Source organism: Oncorhynchus tshawytscha, linkage group LG02 (assembly GCF_018296145.1).
Source record: "Oncorhynchus tshawytscha isolate Ot180627B linkage group LG02, Otsh_v2.0, whole genome shotgun sequence".
NCBI lineage: Eukaryota > Metazoa > Chordata > Actinopteri > Salmoniformes > Salmonidae > Oncorhynchus > Oncorhynchus tshawytscha.
In genome coordinates this window covers 73986276-74008189 of record NC_056430.1, presented here as the reverse complement: position 1 = coordinate 74008189, position 21914 = coordinate 73986276, and the positions used below count along the sequence as shown (strand labels likewise).

The 21914-nt window shown below is 43.6% G+C and overlaps 1 protein-coding gene across 3 annotated transcripts in view; it reads left to right on the top strand.

Moving 5' to 3' along the window:
• add3a (adducin 3 (gamma) a) overlaps window positions 1-21914 on the top strand; it is a 154914-nt gene that overhangs the window by 45805 nt on the left and 87195 nt on the right. Inside the window, exon 1 of one of the 3 annotated variants that reach the window (XM_042304538.1) lies at window positions 6110-6246. The exons of the other annotated variants lie outside the window; for them this stretch is intronic. The gene's annotated coding sequence lies outside the window, so the exon portion shown is untranslated. Of the gene's footprint in view, window positions 1-6109; window positions 6247-21914 lie in introns of those variants that run through there. 3 annotated transcript variants of the gene reach the window in all.

The window sequence follows — 21914 nt, the reverse complement described above, 5'->3', positions numbered from 1 at the left end:
GAACACAGTACTAGATGTCCATGGGAACTGTGTACAGTTGTGTGTTGAAGGAAATGGATATGATGCTAGATTTACTGTATGAATGGGTGGCGACTGACAATGTTGTTGCTATTAAAAGCAGTGCATTGTGTACATGTTTGCACTGCTCAAACATTGAGGTTGAAACCCTTTTGTGTGTGTGTGTGTGTGTGTGTGTGTGTGTGTGTGTGTGTTAACGTAACATCTTTATGTTCCTGACACACTATAATTCCTCAGATGCTTATTACGTACAGTACAACCAGCGGGACAGTCTATACTAGAGAAGAAGAACTGGTTCTCTGTTCCTCCATGATGGTCATACATGAATCACTCCCTCAACATCCCTGTATACAGTCAGAAGGTAGTCACACCCCTTGACTATTTCCACATTTAGTTGTGTTACAACCTGAATTTAAAATGGATTAAATTGAGATTGTTTTGTCACTGGCCTACACACAATACCCCATCATGTCAAAGTGGAATTATGTTTTTTGAAATTTGAAAAAAAAAAAAATGAGGATCTGAAATGTCTTGAGTCAATAAGTATTCAACCCCTTTGGTATGGCAAACCTAAATAAGTTCAAGAGTAAAAATGTGCTTAACAAGTCACATAATAAGTTGCATGGACTCACTGTCTGTGCAATAATAGTGTTTAACATCATTTTTTTATGACTACCTCATCTCTGTACCCCACAGATAAAATCATCTGTATGGTCCCTCAGTCGAGCAGTCAATTTCGAGCAGTCAATTTCAAACACCAATTCAAAAACAAAGTCCAGGGGGGATTTCCAATGCCTTGCGAGAAGGGCACCTAATGGTAGATGGGTAAAAATGAAAAAAGGAGACAGTGAATATCATGGAGCATGGTGAAGTTATTAATTCCACTTTGGATGGTGTATCAAAACACCCAGTCACTACAAAGATACAGGCGTCCTTCCTAACTCAGTTGCCGGAGAGGAAGGAAACCGCTCAGGGATTTCACCATGAGGCCAATGGTGACTTTAAAACAGTTAGTTTTTTCCTATCACATCATTCAACTCTGAGGATGGATCAACAACATTGTAGTTACTCCACAATACTAACCTACTTGACAGAGGTGAAAATAAGGAATCCTGTACAGAAACAAATATTTGAAAACGTGCATCCTGTTAGCAACAAGGCACTAAAGTAATAGTGCAAAATATTAGGCAAAGCAATTCACTTTTTGTCCTCAAAGTGTTGTTAAGTTTGGGACAAATCCAATGTAACACATTACTGAGTACCACTCCTCATATTTTCAAGCATAGTGGTGGCTGCATCATGTTATGGGTATGCTTGTAAATGTTAAGGACTGGGGAGATTATCAGGATAAAAATAAATGTAATTGAGCTAAGAACAGGCAAATTCTTAGAGGAAAACCTGGTTGTCTGCTTTCCACCAGGCACTGGGAGATAAATTCAGCAGGACAATAACCTAAAACACAAGACCAACTCTACACGAGTTGCTTACCAAAAAGATTGAATGTTCCTGAGTGTCGAAGTTAAAGTTTTGACTTATATCTACATGAAAAACCTGAAAATGGTTGTCTAGCAATGATCAGCAACCAATATGACAGAGCTTTTAGAATTTTGAAAAGAATAATGGGCAAATGTTGCACAATCCAGGAGTGGAAAGCTCTTAGACTTACCCAGAAAGACACACAGCTATAATCGCTGCTAAAGATGCTTCTACAAATTATTGACTCATGGGTGTAAATACTTATGTAAATGAGATTTCTGTATTTAATTTTCAATAAATTCTTCCATTTAGTCATTCTGGGGTATTGTGTGTAGATGGGTGAGAAAATGAAGCCATTGAAATAGTTTTTGATTCAGGCTGTAACATACAATGTGGAACCAGTCCAGTGGTATGAAGACTCTGGGAGGGTCTGTAACCCAGAGAATGGAGGGAGGCCTGACCATCTCCTCCACTCAAATGTACTAATGTTAGACCAAAACACCAAGCGAGGGGGTGTAGTGGGCGAGCGACGCGAAGTTATTTTGGGCAGGTATGCGGTGTCTGGTTAAGGGGATGGCTGAGGCGAGGCCAACCGTTGGAATGTGGCTGAGTCTCGTTTTAACGGAGAGCTTCGGGATAGACTGCACTAAGGAGACCTCAATACCGCTCCAGAGTGGAAGATTTAACTATCTTACTCTCATGGTTGTGGTCAAATACACAAATAGATCCGGTATCAGGCTAACGTTTTCATATAGATAGATCTGGTATCAGGCTAACATTTTCATTGCATTAGGTCTCCCTTTTCTAAAGCAACTTTCAGTAGTTCCCAGCACAAAGTTTTCATGAAAATGTGGCCTATGGAAGATTGATTCTCTAGTCCTGGCATTGTTTGACAAACACTAAGCAACTCTGACCACAAGTTACAGGATGGAGGGAATCCCTATACCACTGATTGACAGTTGGCTTGGCGGGGTGGGTGTGTATGTGGATGTGTGTTTTTCCTTTCCTCCCTTAGCTTGAATAATTGATATGGAATTGATTTAAACTCATCTGATAAGTACTGCTTAGCTTGTTCAGCAGGATACTTGGCATTGGACGGTTAGTGGAAAAGTGGACACCGGGAAAAGTGGACACAACGTTTGTTTTACTTCCTATAATTATTGTCTGGTGTTTTTTCTCTACCTCAGTCAGCACTGTACCAAAGCGACGGACGGAGGGATGGATGCTGTAAGCGATTGAAAACATTTGAGACCACAGAAGAGGAAGATTGTTTATTCACTGTGATTTACTGTAGATCATCTTAAAGCCACAGTCCTGAGACTGTGTTTCACCCCAACGTAAAACAACAACCTTATATTTTGGGTCAGGATGGGCTAAGACAGTTGTTGGTCTACTAAGCTCACAAGGCTTGTATAAGTCATTCTTTCAGGATATTCTATTTAAGAAAGAATCAATTGAGTATATCATTAATTGAAATTACCATTGAACAGGCAGAGAAATCCCAGAGTGTCCCTTTTTAACACACAAGCAGTATACACTACAATCGTCGTCTCCCACAGTGCACTGCACACGAACGCACTAATAGGCTACAGACGTACGGTATGGGATAACTATCTGTCTCAATGCTATGTGGACATTGTATGAAGGTTTAAATGTCAAGCTGTTTCCTTTTCAATTCCCTTTGAATGGCCTTCTGGGAAATCTACAGGAGGCTTCTGGGAACTGCAACGTGTGCGACCGGGCCTCATAAATGCAAGTTAGCGTGGCGACAGTAAGGAGGCCGTCACTCTGATGTGTGTTGTTATTTGATGTAGGCCTTACAGGGCCATTAAGCAGTTGCTACATCCATTTTTTGGGGACTTAAAAATGTATGACCGTGAGCTCAAAGTATTGGGAAAATTACAAATGTTTTGTCTCTGTACTCCAGCACTTTGTATATGAAATGATACAATGTCTATGAGGTTAAAGTGTAGACTGCCAGTTTTAATTTGAGGGTATTTTCATCCATATTGGGTAAACCGTCTAGAGATTACAGCACATTTTATACATTGTCCCCCGTTTTAGGGGACCAAAAGTATTGGACAAATTCACCTATGTATTAAAATAGTTAAAAAAAAAATGTATTTGGTCTGATATTCATAGCATGCAATGACTACATCAAGATTGACACATTTGCTGTTTGTTTTGGTTGCGTTTCAGATTATTTTGTGCTCAATACAAATGAATGGTAAATAATGTATTGTGTCATTTTGCAGTCACTTTTATTGTAAATAAGAATAGAACGTTTCTAAACACTTCTACATTCATGTGGATGTTACCATGATTACAGATAATAATCCTGAATGAATCGTGAATAATGAATGAGAAAGTTACAGAGGCATAAATATCATAAACCCCCCCCCCCCAAAAGAAAAATGTTAACCTCCTGTGTTATTGTAATGGCGAGAGGTTGACATGTCTTGGGGGACTATCCGTAAACATGGTAGCATCCACATCAACGTAGAAGTGTTTAGAGACATACCATCAGAACCCAAAATATAAGCTTGCTTTACTCAAAAGCTCGTAAACAAAGAAAATGTAAACAAACACTATATATCCTCAAAACATGGTCACAACTGTGATGTTGATCTCATGGATGGTCAGTCCTTGCATCCATAGCTCTGCCTATGAATTTGAGAAGGGTTACATTTCTCCAGCATCATCCCTCAGCTTTTTACAGAAATGGGGGCTGGGAATTTGCCTTATTGTTTCTACTGCTGATTGCCGCTTTAAGGGCTTATCAGAGTCCAAAAGGTGCACGCATCCACACAGCACTGTTCTAGAATATTGAGTCGTTGGCTTTCATACTTTTTTGAATTCTCAGCGCTGCTCAAGCAATTTCTCCAGCTGTCAACACATTCAAATGAATGTGTGGGAATTTTGGGGAGGTGCGTGTTTGAGCTGTGCGTCCCCCGCGGACTGTGGTCTTGGAGCCGCATAGGACAGTGGCTCTGCGTCTGTGGACTCTGAATTACACTTTAGTGCATGTGTTGTAGTAGTCCTCTGATCAGTCGGCCTAGATGATGAGAGTTTAATGGGCTCGTCATGGTAGGAATACGTTTTGAAAGTAGTATGATCGTCTATCAGCTCGTCCGCCATTCTCATGATGATGTCATGTCGTTCCCGTCGCCTCCTTTTGTCCCGCCGCGGTTAACAAATTGACCAGACTACAGCTGTTTGACAACACTAACTACAACTCACTCATCATTTCACTCTGCGTCAATCCACTTGTGATTTCTGGGCAAAGTGTCTTGTCATTGTGTAGACGAGCTCAATTTGTCTGGACTCTTCTCTCCCCTTATGTCCCTGTTCTATTCACTGTTAAAAATGACGAAGCGTTGACTATATCTAAACACCTTCATCCTCGAGGGAGAAGTGTTTGCAAGCTAATTCCTGAGGGTCCATGGCTTACTCATGCTCGGCCTGGAAGTGTCCCAAATGGCACCCTGTTCCCTACAGAGTGCACTACTTTTGACCAGAGCCCATAGCACTTTACAGGGAATTGGGTGCTGTTTCAGATTCAGAACACTACTTCAACTGCTTTAGTGTTTTGGGTCCTTCACTGGAACGTTCTTTTGTCAGGGGAAGATTCCTTTGCTCATGAGAATGCTACTCGAGCTACTTGAACCTCAGTCAAGGAGAGTAGTGAATGTTAATAAGGGGAGGGACGGGGGTTTCAGGGAGGGTTAGAGGGATGGGGTAAGGGAGGGGTCCTCGATTGTCCGCGCTGTTGAAAGCAGCTGTGTGTCTTTTGTGCTCGGCCACTGCTTCATTGTTCAAACCTGCCAACCCAGAGGGAGGGAGAGAGGGAGGGAGGGAGAGTCCAACAAGTGAAAGGGGAGCAAACTTTTTTAAAGTGAAAAAATAATGCCCTCTCCCTTTCTACCACAATAAGACTATAAGAAGACATTTGAAAAAGGAGAGAGAGAGAGAGAGAGAGAACCCTGTGTGCTCTTGCCTTGAGAGAATTCAAATCCATGTCTCTCACCCCTCCCCCTCTCCCCCCTCCATTCAAAAGCCTTCCTTCTCCCTGCAAGCTGCATTCCCTCGTAGCCCTGAACAGAGAGCCTAAGTTGTTCTATTGTTTTCCCCTCTGGAATAAGAAGGGAAGGGCCTGGTTAGAAAGAAAAGGAGAGGAAACGGGAGAACGGACGAGTGCAGCCAATCAATGCAGCAACACTTCCTCTCTTCTGCGCACTGCACACTCACTGTCACAATGGGAGAGGCGTGAGTTGGGGAGAGAGGGAGAGGGGGAGAGGGGGGAGAGGGCGTGAGTTGGGGAGAGGGCGTGAGTTGGGGGAGAGGGAGAGGCGTGAGTTGGGGGGAGAGGGAGAGGCGTGAGTTGGGGGAGAGGGGAGAGGCGTTGGGGGAGAGGGAGAGGCGTGAGTTGGGGGAGAGGGAGAGGCGTGAGTTGGGGAGAGAGGGAGAGGCGTGAGTTGGGGGAGAGGGAGAGGCGTGAGTTGGGGAGAGGGAGAGGCGTGAGTTGGGGAGAGAGGGAGAGGCGTGAGTTGGGGGAGAGGGAGAGGCGTGAGTTGGGGAGAGAGGGAGAGGCGTGAGTTGGGGAGAGAGGGAGAGGCGTGAGTTGGGGAGAGAGGGAGAGGAAGGTGCAGAAGGAGTAGAGTAATAGTGGACTGCAGGGGGATCCTGACTCATTCACTCTGAAGGGAAGGAAGGAAAGGATTTGTTGCTAATCTTTCCATCTGTCTGTCTCAGGTCAGTATTACTGGACTATACTTATACATTGTGTCTGTCTCAGGTCAGTAGTACTGGACTATACATATACATTGTGTCTGTCTCAGGTCAGTAGTACTGGACTATACTTATACATTGTGTCTGTCTCAGGTCAGTAGTACTGGACTATACTTATACATTGTGTGTGTATTCCTCTCTGGTTTCTGTGTGTGTATTCTCAGTCAGACAGGCGATAACAGCAGCTACACCACTAGTGTGTGCCAACAGGAGTGTTCACAGCTCACAGCAGATAGTTTAGGGCCGTCACTAGTTGCCACAGTCATATTGATATCTAAACCCCGCCTATTTCTACAATTGATTTTCTTCAAATATGATTTTAAATCTAACATTAACCCTAACCTTAACATTCACACTGCTAACATTATGCCTAACCTTAACCTTAAATTAAGACCAAAAAGCTCATTTTTGTTTTCATGAATTTTTCCAATAATACAGTTGCTAAGCCAGATAGTGTAGGGATGGTTGCTAAGCCAGATAGTGTAGGGATGGTTGCTAAGCCAGATAGTGTAGGGATGGTTGGAAAGCTTTGATCTGTGCAGTTCAATGAATCGAAAGAGTTTCCTAGTAACAGTTTTGAGATGTGAAATCAGTCAGTGGTGTGTAGGTGCCTGTAAGATGACGTTCTTCTGGGGTATTGAGGATGACTGACGTTCTTCTGGGGTATTGAGGATGACTGACGTTCTTCTGGGGTATTGAGGATGACTGACGTTCTTCTGGGGTATTGAGGATGACTGACCTTCTGGGGTATTGAGGATGACTGTTGGGGTATTGAGGATGACTGAGTGTTCTGGGGTATTGAGGATGACTGAGCCTTCTGGGGTATTGGTAGTGGGGTATTGGGATGACTGCGTTCTTCTGGGGTATTGAGGATGATGGTTCTTCTGGGGTATTGAGGATGACTGCGTTCAATGGGGTATTGAGGATGACTGAGTTTTCTAGTAAGGATGACAGTATTGAGGATGACTGAAATTCTTCATGGGATGACTGTAGGTGCCTGAGGATGACTGACGTTCTCTGGGGTATTGAGGATGACTGACGTTCTTCTGGGGTATTGAGGATGACTGACGTTCTTCTGGGGTATTGAGGATGACTGACTTCTGGGGTATTGAGGATGACTGACGTTCTCTGGGGTATTGAGGATGACTGACGGGGGTATTGAGGATGACTGACGTTCTCTGGGGTATTGAGGATGACTGACGTTCTTCTGGGGTATTGAGGATGACTGACTGACGTTCGTCTGGGGTATTGAGGATGACTGACGTTCTTCTGGGGTATTGAGGATGACTGACGTTCTTCTGGGGTATTGAGGATGACTGACGTTCTTCTGGGGTATTGAGGATGACTGACGTTCTTCTGGGGTATTGAGGATGACTGACGTTCTTCTGGGGTATTGAGGATGACTGACGTTCTTCTGGGGTATTGAGGATGAGGATGACTGACGTTCTTGGGGTATTGAGGATGACTGACGGGGGTATTGAGGATGACTGACGTTCTTCTGGGGTATTGAGGATGACTGACGTTCTGGGGTATTGAGGATGACTGACGTTCTTCTGGGGTATTGAGGATGACTGACGTTCTTCTGGGGTATTGAGGATGACTGACGTTCTTCTGGGGTATTGAGGATGACTGACTTGTGTCTGTTGTTGTTGGGATGTTGTCCAAAGTATAAGAAGCTCATATAGAGGAATGCTTTGTATCCCCCCTAAAGAGCAATTACCTTCACAAACACAGTGAAGAATAGACCTGGGAATGAGGTTGATGGGTCTGTTTTACAACAGAGGTGCCGCCCATCCTCAAGTGTCAACTTGCTTAGTGGGTGTGGGTGTGGCCTTGCGGGTAGCTTTGGAGTGTGTGTAAACATCTATGCCAGATTGTTAACACCACACATCTATCTGACCTGCATGGCAGAGTTATGCACTCAAGTTAAATCGTCTTAAAAGGTCAAAGTACCAACAGTCTGTCCCAATACACTCACTTCAATCCCTTCCTAAGACACACACACACACAGAGTCCAATGGCGGCGAGCTTTACACCACTCCAGCCGACACTTGTCATTGTGCATGGTGATCTTAGGCTTGTGTGTGGCTGCTCGGGCCATGGAAACCCAAAGAAACAGTTATTGTGCTGACGTTGCTTCCAGAGGCTGTTTGAGACTCGGTAGTGAGTGTTGCAACAGAGGACAGACCATTTTTACATGCTTCAGCACTCTGTGGTCCCGTTCTGTGAGCTTGTGTGGTGTGCTCAATTTTATACACCGGTCAGCGACGGGTGTGGATGAAATAGCCGAATCCACTACTTTGAAGATGTGTCAAAATGTATTTTTTGGGGTTATTATGATGGGAAGTTATTTCAACTGATTCTAGAAGCATGGTCACTTGTTTTGGTGGTAGTAATGAGGTAGATAACTGGAGAGTTGCTCTGTTGAATGATTTATTAACGGCATTATATCCTTATTAAGAGGAGAGGTAGCACTCCGTGTCTGAGACGACAACATTGAGGCATATCTAGATTTTGCTCATGGTCCAAGAGGATAGAAATCATTTGTTTGTCAGTGTGACTGTGGTCTTTCGACAAGCCTATCAAGTCTGAGACCCCATAACAGACGGGCTGTCAGGAGGAATCAGGTGTTCTTGTCAAGTACCTCGATGTCTCGTCTGAAATGACTGAGTTTGATTGGTTTGTTTCTCTGAGACACCTGCACTTCATGACAGTCCTCAGGGTAGAACACACACACACACGTGTACACAGACATACACCGATCGCTGCCCACCCTTCCCTCAACACTGCACTCACCACTTGAATGAAAGTGAAGGAGTATACCAGAATAGAATATACAGTGGCTTGCGAAAGTATTCACCCCCTTTGGCATTTTTCCTAATTTGTTGCCTTACAACCTGGAATTAAAAATGATTTTGTTGGGGGGTTTGTATCATTTGATTTACACAACATGCCTACCACTTTGAAGATTCTAAATATTTTTTCTAATGAAACGAGCAAGAAAAAAATGAGAAAAAACAGAACTTGAGCGTGCATAACTATTCACCCACCCCCCCAAGTCAATACTTTGTAGAGCCACCTTTTGCAGCAATTACAGCTGCAAGTCTCTTGCGGTATGTCTCTATAAGCTTGGTTCATTTAGCCACTGGGATTTTGCCCGTTCTTCAAGGCGAATCTGCTCCTGCTCCTTCAAGTTGGACGGGTTCCGCTGGTGTACAGCAAGTCATACCACAGATTCTCAATTGGATTGAGGTCTGGACTTTGACAAGGCCATTCCAAGACATTTAAATGTTTCCTCATAAACCACTTGAGTGTGTCTGTAGCTGTATGCTTAGGATCATTGTCCTGCTGGAAGGTGAACCTCTGTCCCAGTCTCAAATCTCTGGAAGACTGAAACAGGTTTCCCTCAAGAATTGTCCTATATTTAGCGCCATCCTTCAATTCTGACCAGTTTCCCAGTCCCTGCCAATGAAAAACATTGGATGGTGTTATCAGGGTGATGAGAGGTGTTGGGTTTGCGACAGACATAGCGTTAATCTTGATGGCCAAGAAGCTCAATTTTATTCTCATCTGACCAGAGTACCTTCTTCCATATGTTTGGGGAGTCTCCCACATGCCTTTTGGTGAACACTTTAAGCAATATCTTTTTTCTGGCCACTCTTCCGTAAAGCCCAGCTCTGTGAGGTGTACGGCTTAAAGTGGTCTTATGAACAGATACTCCAATCTCCGCTGTGGAGCTTTGCAGCTCCTTCAGGGTTATCTTTGGTCTCTTTGTTGTCTCTCTGATTAATACCCTCCTTGCCTGGTCTGTGAGTTTTGGTGGGCTGCCCTCTCTTGGCAGGTTTGTTGTGGTGACATATATTTTTTTCATTTTTTTTAAATAATGGATTTAATGGCGCTCCGTGGGATGTTCAAAGATTCGGATAATTGTTTATAACCCAACCCTGATCTGTACTTTTCCACTGTACTTTGTCCCTGACCTGTTTGGAGAGCTCTTCATGGTGCCGCTTGCTTGGTGGTGCCCCTTGCTTAGTGGTGTTGCAGACTCTGGGACCTTTCAGAACAGGTGTGTGTGTGTGTGTGTGTGTGTGTGTGTGTGTATATATACTAAGATCATATGACAGATCATGTAACACTTAGATTACACACAGGTGGACTTTATTTAACTAATGATGTGACTTCTGAAGGTAATTGGTTGCACCAGATCTTATTTAGGGGCTTCATAGCAGAGGGGGTGAAACATACGCACCACTTTTCCATTGTTTTTTTATTTTATTTAAAAAATTGAAACAAGTAATTTTTTTTTCATTTCACTTGACCAATTCTGACTATTTTGTGTGTGTCCATTACATGAAATCCAAATAAAAATCCATTTAAATGACAGGTTGTAATGCAACAAAATAGGAAATACACCAAGAGGGATGAATACATTTGCGAGGCACTGTAACTAAGCCTATTTTATCCCCTAGCAGAGGTAAGCAGTCACCAAACACCATCTCTCGACACATTGCTTCCATCTATGCCAGTACAGTACAGGCAGTCTGTCCTTGACAAAGGCAGGTCTGAACAGATACTTCACATTTTAGTTACAGTTCAGGCTACATAGTACAGCTCTTATCAATAGCTAGTAATGGGCAGTTTGGGGATTTTGAGATCACAGTGGTGTTGTCAAGCAGGGTTTTGTCGACCCGGTGAAAGATATGTGTTTGGGGTCATGAGAGGTAAAGTGAGTCAAGAGGACACCCCAGACTCTGTTTATAGGTGAGGTCAACATGTCCCTCGGTCATCAGCTCAATGCCAATGCTGCTATGTATGAGAAGAGTCCCCTTACTAGCCCAACCAGGACGGTGGTGAGAAGTTACTATGTAATGATTCTGATGTACAGCTAGTGGATAAGAAGCGTGTGTTGGATCTGAACCAAAGCTCTGTGAGGAAAAGCAACGCTGACCTTGGCTTGACCAGAACGGTCTTCAAAAGGTTGGACAGAGTTCATTCTGGGACTTCCACCTGTGAGGCGGGGTGCGGTCGGTTGACTTGCGGTTAAGGTCACTCAGGAGTAGCCGGGGGTGAGAGGGAAAATTAACCTTGGTTTCCACCCCTGCCAGGAGACTGTAACAAAAACAGCCAGTCCAGACCAGCCCGGCACACCCACTCCTGTGTGTAAATCTAACTGACATCTCACTGAGAGGAGAGAGAGCAAAACCCCTGTTGACTGCATCAGAACCAGACCTGGGTCCAACCAGTATGTACTCTATACTTTCAAATACTATGAGAATTTGCTTTAGCCTGACTTGGAGTGTCAAATGGGTGGGTTATCAAATCAAATTGTATTTGTCACATGCGCCGAATACAACAGGTGTAGTAGACCTTACCATGAAATGCTTACTGACAAGCCCCTAACCAACAATGCAGTTCAAGAAAGGGTTAATAAAATATTTACTAAATAAACTAAAGTTTAAAAAAAGAAAAGTAACCCAATAAAATAACGTGGGGCTCTTCCATTGGTTCAAGTGCGCTAGGCAACCTCTATCAAAACCCTGACAAAGTACTTGAAAGTGAACAAATACCATTTAAACCCAGGTCAGTGAAGTCTTTCTGCCAAAGAGAAGCAGTTCCTCCTCCCATCTCAAGTTTCTGACATGGGAACAGTCTGAGATTCCCAGAAACATCTGTAAAAAGGGAACTACCTGTGAGTGAATCAGTCTACGAAGTCAACAGAGGAGTATGTCTGACATCAATGGAGGGGGAAATAGAGGATTAGTTTACCAGTCTCAATGGGGACATCGGCTAGTTAATGTACGCGCGCACGCACACACACACCAGGGATATCAGACTTGAAACTAACTCCATTTACTGGCATCAAAACAAGCATCACCATAGACACTCACAGCTTTATCATCAAGAATCCAATGTATTTGTAATATGTTCCTATACCCACATAACTTTCCACTGTATTCATATGTTCCTATACCCACATAACCTTCCACTGTATTCATATGTTCCTATACCCACATAACCTTCCACTGTATTCATATGTTCCTATACCCACATAACCTTCCACTGTATTCATATGTTCCTATACCCACATAACCTTCCACTGTATTCATATGTTCCTATACCCACATAACCTTCCACTGTATTCATATGTTCCTATACCCACATAACCTTCCACTGTATTCATATGTTCCTATACCCACATAACCTTCCACTGTATTCATATGTTCCTATACCCCTATACCCATAACCTTCCACTGTATTCACTGTTCCTATACCCACATAACCTTCCACTGTATTCCTATACCCACATAACCTTCCACTGTATTCATATGTTCCTATACCCACATAACCTTCCACTGTATTCATATGTTCCTATACCCACATAACCTTCCACTGTATTCATATGTTCCTATACCCACATAACCTTCCACTGTATTCATATGTTCCTATACCCACATAACCTTCCACTGTATTCATATGTTCCTATACCCACATAACCTTCCACTGTATTCATAACATGTTCCTATACCCACATAACCTTCCACTGTATTCATAACATGTTCCTATACCCACATAACCTTCCACTGTATTCATAACATGTTCCTATACCCACATAACCTTCCACTGTATTCATATGTTCCTATACCCACATAACCTTCCACTGTATTCATATGTTCCTATACCCACATAACCTTCCACTGTATTCATACCCACATGTTCCTATTCATAACATGTTCCTATACCCACATAACCTTCCACTGTATTCATAACATGTTCCTATACCCACATAACCTTCCACTGTATTCATAACATGTTCCTATACCCACATAACCTTCCACTGTATTCATAACATGTTCCTATACCCACATAACCTTCCACTGTATTCATAACATGTTCCTATACCCACATAACCTTCCACTGTATTCATAACATGTTCCTATACCCACATAACCTTCCACTGTATTCATATGTTCCTATACCCACATAACCTTCCACTGTATTCATAACATGTTCCTATACCCACATAACCTTCCACTGTATTCATAACATGTTCCTATACCCACATAACCTTCCACTGTATTCATATGTTCCTATACCCACATAACCTTCCACTGTATTCATATGTTCCTATACCCACATAACCTTCCACTGTATTCATATGTTCCTATACCCACATAACCTTCCACTGTATTCATATGTTCCTATACCCACATAACCTTCCACTGTATTCATATGTTCCTATACCACATAACCTTCCACTGTATTCATATGTTCCTATACCCACATAACCTTCCACTGTATTCATATGTTCCTATACCCACATAACCTTCCACTGTATTCATATGTTCCTATACCCACATAACCTTCCACTGTATTCATATGTTCCTATGTAACCTTCCACTGTATTCATGTTCCTATACCCACATAACCTTCCACTGTATTCATAACATGTTCCTATACCCATAATCATAACCTTCCACTGTATTCACTGTTCCTATACCCACATAACCTTCCACTGTATTCATGTTCCTATACCCACATAACCTTCCACTGTATTCATATGTTCCTATACCCACATAACCTTCCACTGTATTCATTCATATACCCACATAACCTTCCACTGTATTCATATGTTCCTATACCCATAACCTTCCACTGTATTCATATGTTCCTATACCCACATAACCTTCCTGTACTCATATGTTCCTATAACCTTCCACTGTTCATACCCACATAACCTTCCACTGTATTCATATGTTCCTATACCCACATAACCTTCCACTGTATTCATATGTTCCTATACCCACATAACCTTCCACTGTATTCATATGTTCCTATACCCACATAACCTTCCACTGTATTCATAACATGTTCCTATACCCACAACTTTCCAGTGAACAAATATGAGCTATAAGTTGGAATGTGATCCATATCAGGTGTTCTTTTATCCCGGCCCAAAAACATGTCACCTGTCCAGTTGTCTCAGCCTCTTTAGCCTCTCTGGGCAGATGGAGGGCCCTGGCTGCCCAAATACATGTGGGTTAGTTTAGTGTAGAACTGCTAAAAACTCTATTGAAAATGTGGCGAAGAAAGTTGGGGCTTTTGCCGTCCGGATCTTGACGTAACTTCACCCCCCCCCTTTCTCTCCAAATGCTTCCCCAAAACAAACCGGTTACACTGTGGCGTTGATAGCTTTACATACTAAGAAACACACACGCACACACACACACACACTGTATATTGTGGTGTGTGGTTTGTTTTTTTCTCGCCTGCAAAATGAAGTACAGCTGACATGGACAGCTGGTAGCTGTGCTATTGAGTGACATAATCACAGACCAGCCAGCCAGCTGATATAACACACACACACACACACACACACATTCGGCGGTACTGTTACATATACCTGGGTGATTCATAACATTAGGGTGGAAGAGTATACCCTTCTCTGGTCCTAGGAGCCACCCCTTTCGCTCACTCAATCCCTGTCACACACACACCCACAAACACATACCCCCCCTGACACACACCCACTCCCCTACTCCCTAAAGTAGAAACATAGGGACAGGAAGTTGAAGGGACATTCAGAGCCACCAGGGAGAGATACTAGCAGCACAATACTTCACTATCAAGGAACACAATGTTCCCTTCTCTCTGACTCCCTGAGTCTATACATGGGGGTTGATGGGGTCAGTGAGTCTCTCCCTGAGTCTATACATGGGGGTCGATGGGGTCAGTGAGTCTCTCCCTGAGTCTATACATGTGGGTTGATGGGGATCAGTGAGTCTCTCCCTGAGTCTATACATGGGGGTCGATGGGGTCAGTGAGTCTCTCCCTGAGTCTATACATGTGGGTTGATGGGGATCAGTGAGTCTTTTTTTTGTAATGATTTACATTTTAAAACATTATTAAACTACTAAACTTCACTGTGGGTTGCAAGAAGTCACACATTCAATACATTTGCAGATGACACAACAGTGTCAACGACTCCAGCCAACCTTTTCATAAACTGTTCTCTCTGCTACCGCACGGCAAGCAGTACCAGAGCGCCAAGTCTATATCCAAGAGGCTTCTAGACAGCTTCTGCCCCCAAACCACAAGACTCCTGAACATCTAGTCAAATGGCTATCCAGACTATTTGTAGTGCCTCACCCCCTCTTTACACCACTACTACTCTCTGTTATCATCTATCCAGACTATTTGTAGTGCCTCACCCCCTCTTTACACCACTACTACTCTCTGTTATCATCTATCCAGACTATTTGTAGTGCCACCCCCTCACCCCTGCTCTTGTTATCACTACCACTATTTGTAGTGCTTCACTCTCTCTGTTATCATCTATCCAGACTATTTGTAGTGCCTCACCCCCTCTTTACACCACTACTACTCTCTGTTATCATCTATCCAGACTATTTGTAGTGCCTCACCCCCTCTTTACACCACTGTTACTCTCTGTTATCATCTATCCAGACTATTTGTAGTGCCTCACCCCCTCTTTACACCACTGCTACTCTCTGTTATCATCTATCCAGACTATTTGTAGTGCCTCACCCCCTCTTTACACCACTGTTACTCTCTGTTATCATCTATCCAGACTATTTGTAGTGCCTCACCCCCTCTTTACACCACTGCTACTCTCTGTTATCATCTATCCAGACTATTTGTAGTGCTTCACCCCCTCTTTACACCACTACTACTCTCTGTTATCATCTATCCAGAGTATTTGTAGTGCCTCACCCCCTCTTTACACCACTACTACTCTCTGTTATCATCTATCCAGACTATTTGTAGTGCCTCACCCCCTCTTTACACCACTGTTACTCTCTGTTATCATCTATCCAGACTATTTGTAGTGCCTCACCCCCTCTTTACACCACTGTTACTCTCTGTTATCATCTATCCAGACTATTTGTAGTGCCTCACCCCCTCTTTACACCACTACTACTCTCTGTTATCATCTATCCAGACTATTTGTAGTGCCTCACCCCCTCTTTACACCACTGCTACTCTCTGTTATCATCTATCCAGACTATTTGTAGTGCCTCACCCCCTCTTTACACCACTACTACTCTCTGTTATCTATCCAGACTATTTGTAGTGCCTCACCCCCTCTTTACACCACTGCTACTCTCTGTTATCATCTATCCAGACTATTTGTAGTGCCTCACCCCCTCTTTACACCACTACTACTCTCTGTTATCATCTATCCAGACTATTTGTAGTGCCTCACCCCCTCTTTACACCACTACTACTCTCTGTTATCATCTATCCAGACTATTTGTAGTGCCTCACCCCCTCTTTACACCACTGTTACTCTCTGTTATCATCTATCCAGACTATTTGTAGTGCCTCACCCCCTCTTTACACCACTACTACTCTCTGTTATCATCTATCCAGACTATTTGTAGTGCCTCACCCCCTCTTTACACCACTACTACTCTCTGTTATCATCTATCCAGACTATTTGTAGTGCCTCACCCCCTCTTTACACCACTATACTCTCTGTTATCATCTATCCAGACTATTTGTAGTGCCTCACCCCCTCTTTACACCACTGTTACTCTCTGTTATCATCTATCCAGACTATTTGTAGTGCTCACCCCGTTGACTTTACACCACTGTTACTCTCTGTTATCATCTATCCAGACTATTTGTTGCCTCACCCCCTCTTTACACCACTGTTACTCTCTGTTATCATCTCCCAGACTTTTGACTCTGCCTCACCCCCTGTTTAGTCTCCACTACTCTGTTATCTCTCTGTTACATCTATCCAGACCCCTATATATAGTCTCACCCCCTCTTTACACCACTACTACCTCTGTTATCATCTATCCAGACTATTTGTTGCCTCACCCCCTCTTTACTCTGTACTGCTACCCTGTTATATCTCCATTGACTCATAGTCACTGTATATAGTCTCCACGTTGACAATAACTCCACCTACATGTACATACCCCCAACTGTATATAGTCTCCACGTTGACTCTGTACCGGCACCCCCTGTATATAGTCTCCACGTTGACTCTGTACCGGCACCCCCCACGTTGACTCTGTATATAGTCTCCACGTTGACTCTGTACCGGTACCCCCCTGTATATAGTCTCCACGTTGACTCTGTACCGGCACCCCCCTGTATATAGTCTCCACGTTGACTCTGTACCGGCACCCCCCTGTATATAGTCTCGCTATTGTTATTTTACTGCTGCTCTTTACTTAATTGTTACTTTTATCTCTTATTCTTATCTGTATTTTTTTTAAACTGCATTGTTGGTTAGGGGCTGATAAGTAAGCATTTCACTGTAAGGTCTACATGTGACTAATAGAATTTGATTTGATGCATCCTATGACCCATGGTAGTTGGCCACCCTGACAGAGAGTATCTTATACCAGTATCACATCCCTGACTCGTGGGCACACTTTGTGGGGGATTTGAGTTGGATACAACTGAAGAATCGGGGAGAGGACATCTAGATTGACGGCAACTGCAAATCTCTCAGCTTGAGGCGATAATGTAACTATTCTCTTCAAGCACAATATTCAAAACTTACGCCCCAAACCCATGAGAGAACTGCCAAGAATAGAAGAGCAAAAAGGAGGCCCAAACAACCTGCTGCAAGGTCCTTTTTATTGCTTTTCAAGGGACCAGTTTAACAAATATTTGAGAACATCTGAGTCAATTTCAGGGTTTGAAAGGATTGCTTTAGAGATGGCGTTCGCTGCCACAGTGACGGCATGGAAACCGGATACGTATGACTGCTTTACGATTGGCCTAGAGACAGAGCAGGCGGCCAATCCGCATTTTTCTGAGTCCAAATAGCACCACGTAATCTAGCCAAACAAGACATTGAGCTAAAACTATAAATTCTACGACAAGCTTCTCAACAGTGGCCACTTTTCAACACTATCAGACGAATCATGTCTGAGCTGATCTTGTATTAGAGCTGGGCCATACAGACAACAATCCATATTGCGGTAAATTGCCTGAATTGATGCGATAACAGTAAAGTTCATAATGTGAATGTGCACCACAGTTTTCTGTTGTATTGTTCTTTAAACTACTCATTCTGGTTTGTAACCATCAATTGTCCCATTAACCGTCACCTATATATTAGCAAACGTCTTACATTCCAAACTTCACATTCTAGTGTAGGCTACTTATCCTTAATGAAGGATATTAGCAAAATGCCAGGGGTAAGTGATGGGAATGAGCGATGTCTGAAGCCTGTAGACATGGCCACGTCTGGATGGGTGTTCTGTTCTGCTGTGACTGAGACACGGTGGTTGTGGGAAGGGGACAGGGGGCCTTGTTGTTGATGAGCACCTACTCACTTTAGTTGCAGTACATCGACAAGCCTGGAAGAACACGGGAGGTGGTGTGTGTGTGTGTGTGTGTGTGTGTGTGTGTGTGTGAGAGAGAGCGGTTGTGGAGTGGGTGGGCAGTGATGGGAGAGGATACAGGAAGAAGGATATTACTTTACTCTGGTCCTGGCCTTGTGAGTTCCTGGATAACAATGGATATTCCATTTCCACATCTGTACACACACTCACACACACTGGGGACCTCTGGGAATCCAGAACCCAGACCCTTAATTTTTTTTGGAGTCAGAAAATGATGACCTCACCAGGGCTTGGAGTGATGTCATGGTTTATATTGACTCTACCTCTCAGAGCTGGTGAACATATGCTGGGGATTACAAGGCCTGCTAATTTCCTTCTCTTTCTCTCTCTCTGCCTCTTTCTGCCTCTCACTACCTTTCCTTCTCTTTCTCTCTCTCTGCCTCTTTCTGCCTCTCACTACCTTTCCTTCTCTTTCTCTCTCTCTGCCTCTTTCTGCCTCTCACTACCTTTCTTTCTCTGTATCGCTTGTCCTCTCTCTTTCTCCCCCTCTTGCTACCTCTGATGCTCCCCTCATTCTGTCTGTCTCTGTCTCTCTCTCTCTCCGAGACTATTAACTAAAACCTGGAACTCATGTATGAGGTGTGAAGTCATACTGGGTTTCTTCCCTTTATAAGTCAAGGGTCACACGCCTCATATCATGGGAATCGCATCAGGGCGGAACCACACAGATCTCAATGCTGGAACTTAAATATTTGAATGTGATTAAAATGGTTGAGTTCAGTCGTATGGGTAGGGAATTCGAAGAGGGATCAAGAATTTGATATCAACTACTAGGGAATCTTCTGTTGCTGTCGCCAATTCAACTCAAATCCTCAACCCATAACTTAGGCTGGGGCTGCACATCTGTTGAGACTGCTGGAGTGATTGTCTCCCTGGGCTTGAGATGGTCCTGTTTTACTGTTGTTTGGAGTGTTTGGAGTGCTCCTGTTCTCATATCAGATCTCTGAGGAAATGAAGATGAGGTATGTGGAAGAAAGAATGCACGTGGCGTGAGAGATTGAATGGATACAAGATGGAGAGATGGAAAAAGATGGAGGGGGAACTGAGGTGATATAAAACAAAGTCCTGACCGAGGGATACAGACTGATATACAACATATATTCAATTGAGACAAAGATGGAGAGATGGAAGGATGGGAAGAGAGAGAGGATTCCAGAGTAATATTAAACACTGATGTCACTCAGAAAGCTATTGTGCAGATGATGAAGGAGAAATTGAAGATAGGAAGAGAGGCATATTGGATTGTAGGGCTGGGAATTGCCACAATATTACCACGATACTTAGTGCCAATACGATATTTATTGCGAATCTCACGATTCTTCTGTATGTATTGCAATTTGATACTGTGATTTTCTAGCGATTTGATGTTCCAAGCACATTGCTCACTATATGTCTGCTGCATGAGAAAACGCACAAATAATATTGCGATATTGTCGATATGATATACTATCAGAAATAAATGTCCCGACTTGTACCCTACCGTTCAACAGTTTGGGGTCACTTAGAAATGTCCTTGTTTTTGAAAGAAAAGCGCTTTTTTTTTTGTCCATTAAAATAACATCAAATTGATCAGAAATACAGTGTAAATGACTATTGTAGCTGGAAACGGACGATTTGTTAATGGAATATCATAGGCGTACAGAGGCCCTCTATCAGAAACCATCACTCCTGTGTTCCAATGGCACAGTGTGTTAGCTAATCCATGTTTATCATTGTAAAAGGCTAATTGGGACTCTCCTTGGGACTCTCCTTCCCAACAGCCATAGAGAGGGAGGAGAGAAAGTCATTTTTCATTCAGAGATTTGGCTTAAGGCTGTTGTGGATTATAAACACTTTAAGCCTTTCCAAAACACACACACACACACACACACACATACATACATACACCGATAAGTTAGCGACCGAGCAACCGTCTGTTCTCGTCCACATGTTGAACTAAAACATAAACTCCTGACTAGAAGTAGTCGATGGGTGGCAGGAAGCCCAACCACATCCAGAGTCTCAGTTGGGTTGTTGGCTTTAGCCCATCCATCCATCTTCTGCTGGGGACTTCAGGGGGAGTTGTGTAAGGTCCACACCCTAAGGTCTGGCTCTTGTTCTGGGCCACAGCTCCCCAAGAAACCTGCCTCCTGGGTTCCAGGAGCGTGACAGCAGATGGGGTTTTGGAGAGGGAGTGTGTGGATGGGTCTGGGTGGGTGGGTGCATGTGCGTGCCTGATGTATCCGTTTCCATTGTCAAAAGCTGGAGACGAGTCCCATAGTGCTAGTGAGGGACCGAAAGGAAAGGAGGATAGAGGGAGCGGGGCTTGGAGGGAGAGAGAGAGAGAGAGAGAGAGAGAGAGCGAGAGAGAGAGAGGAAGAGAGTGGGGCTTGGAGGGAGGGAGAGAGAGGAAGAGAGAGAGGGGCTTGGAGGGAGAGAGAGAGGGGGGCTTGGTATGTGTCGTTGGCCCGTGGTTGTTTTTCCTCCGTATTGTCATTTCCTCTGCAGCTTGAGTTGGAGCGCTCCGAACAGTCCGAAGGCTGCGAACGGGAACAAACAACACCACAGAGGAGCTGGGAAACCTAAACATTTATTCAGCGAGCCTGATGGGTGTTCCCTCTTTTGTTGTGCCCTCTCTTCTGTAGCATCTGAGAGGGCTGTAATCTAAACATTTATCAGGGGAACCTGATGGTTCCTCTCTCTCCTCTCTGCACTGCAGGCATCTCTAAAGAGTAGCCTATATACTGTTGACGTTGTTATGAGTCAGTGCATCCTCTATTAAAGAGCACAATAGAATGTTTCAGTGGGTCAACAGGTCTCAGATCAGAGGGTTCTGGTTTTTCGTTGGGGCCATCCACTGTACAGGTGTTTGTCTTTTGGATTGACCTTTTCTGTTCAATTTCAAGTGTGGGCCGTGTGTAAATAAATACATGGGAAATCTTATTCACCAGAGCTCTTGAAGTTCATACAGTTATATTGGGTTATCACAGTAAGGTCTATTGGTTATTACATCTCTATGTCCCCGTCTTGTCTGGCGCTAATGACTGTCTTCAAGTGGTGTGTGTGACAGCAGTCATTCAAGCGATTCATTGCTCTCCATCAACCTTCAACAGAGCCCGTAAAAAATACTATCTTCTCACAGGTCATGCCTATATCATGATGTATTTGTGTGTTTCACTTAGTTATGAGTCATCCCCTGGGCTTTCACCTTTGACCTGCTGTCTGGCCTGTCAGCAAAGCTCTCAAACCCTTATAGTCCCT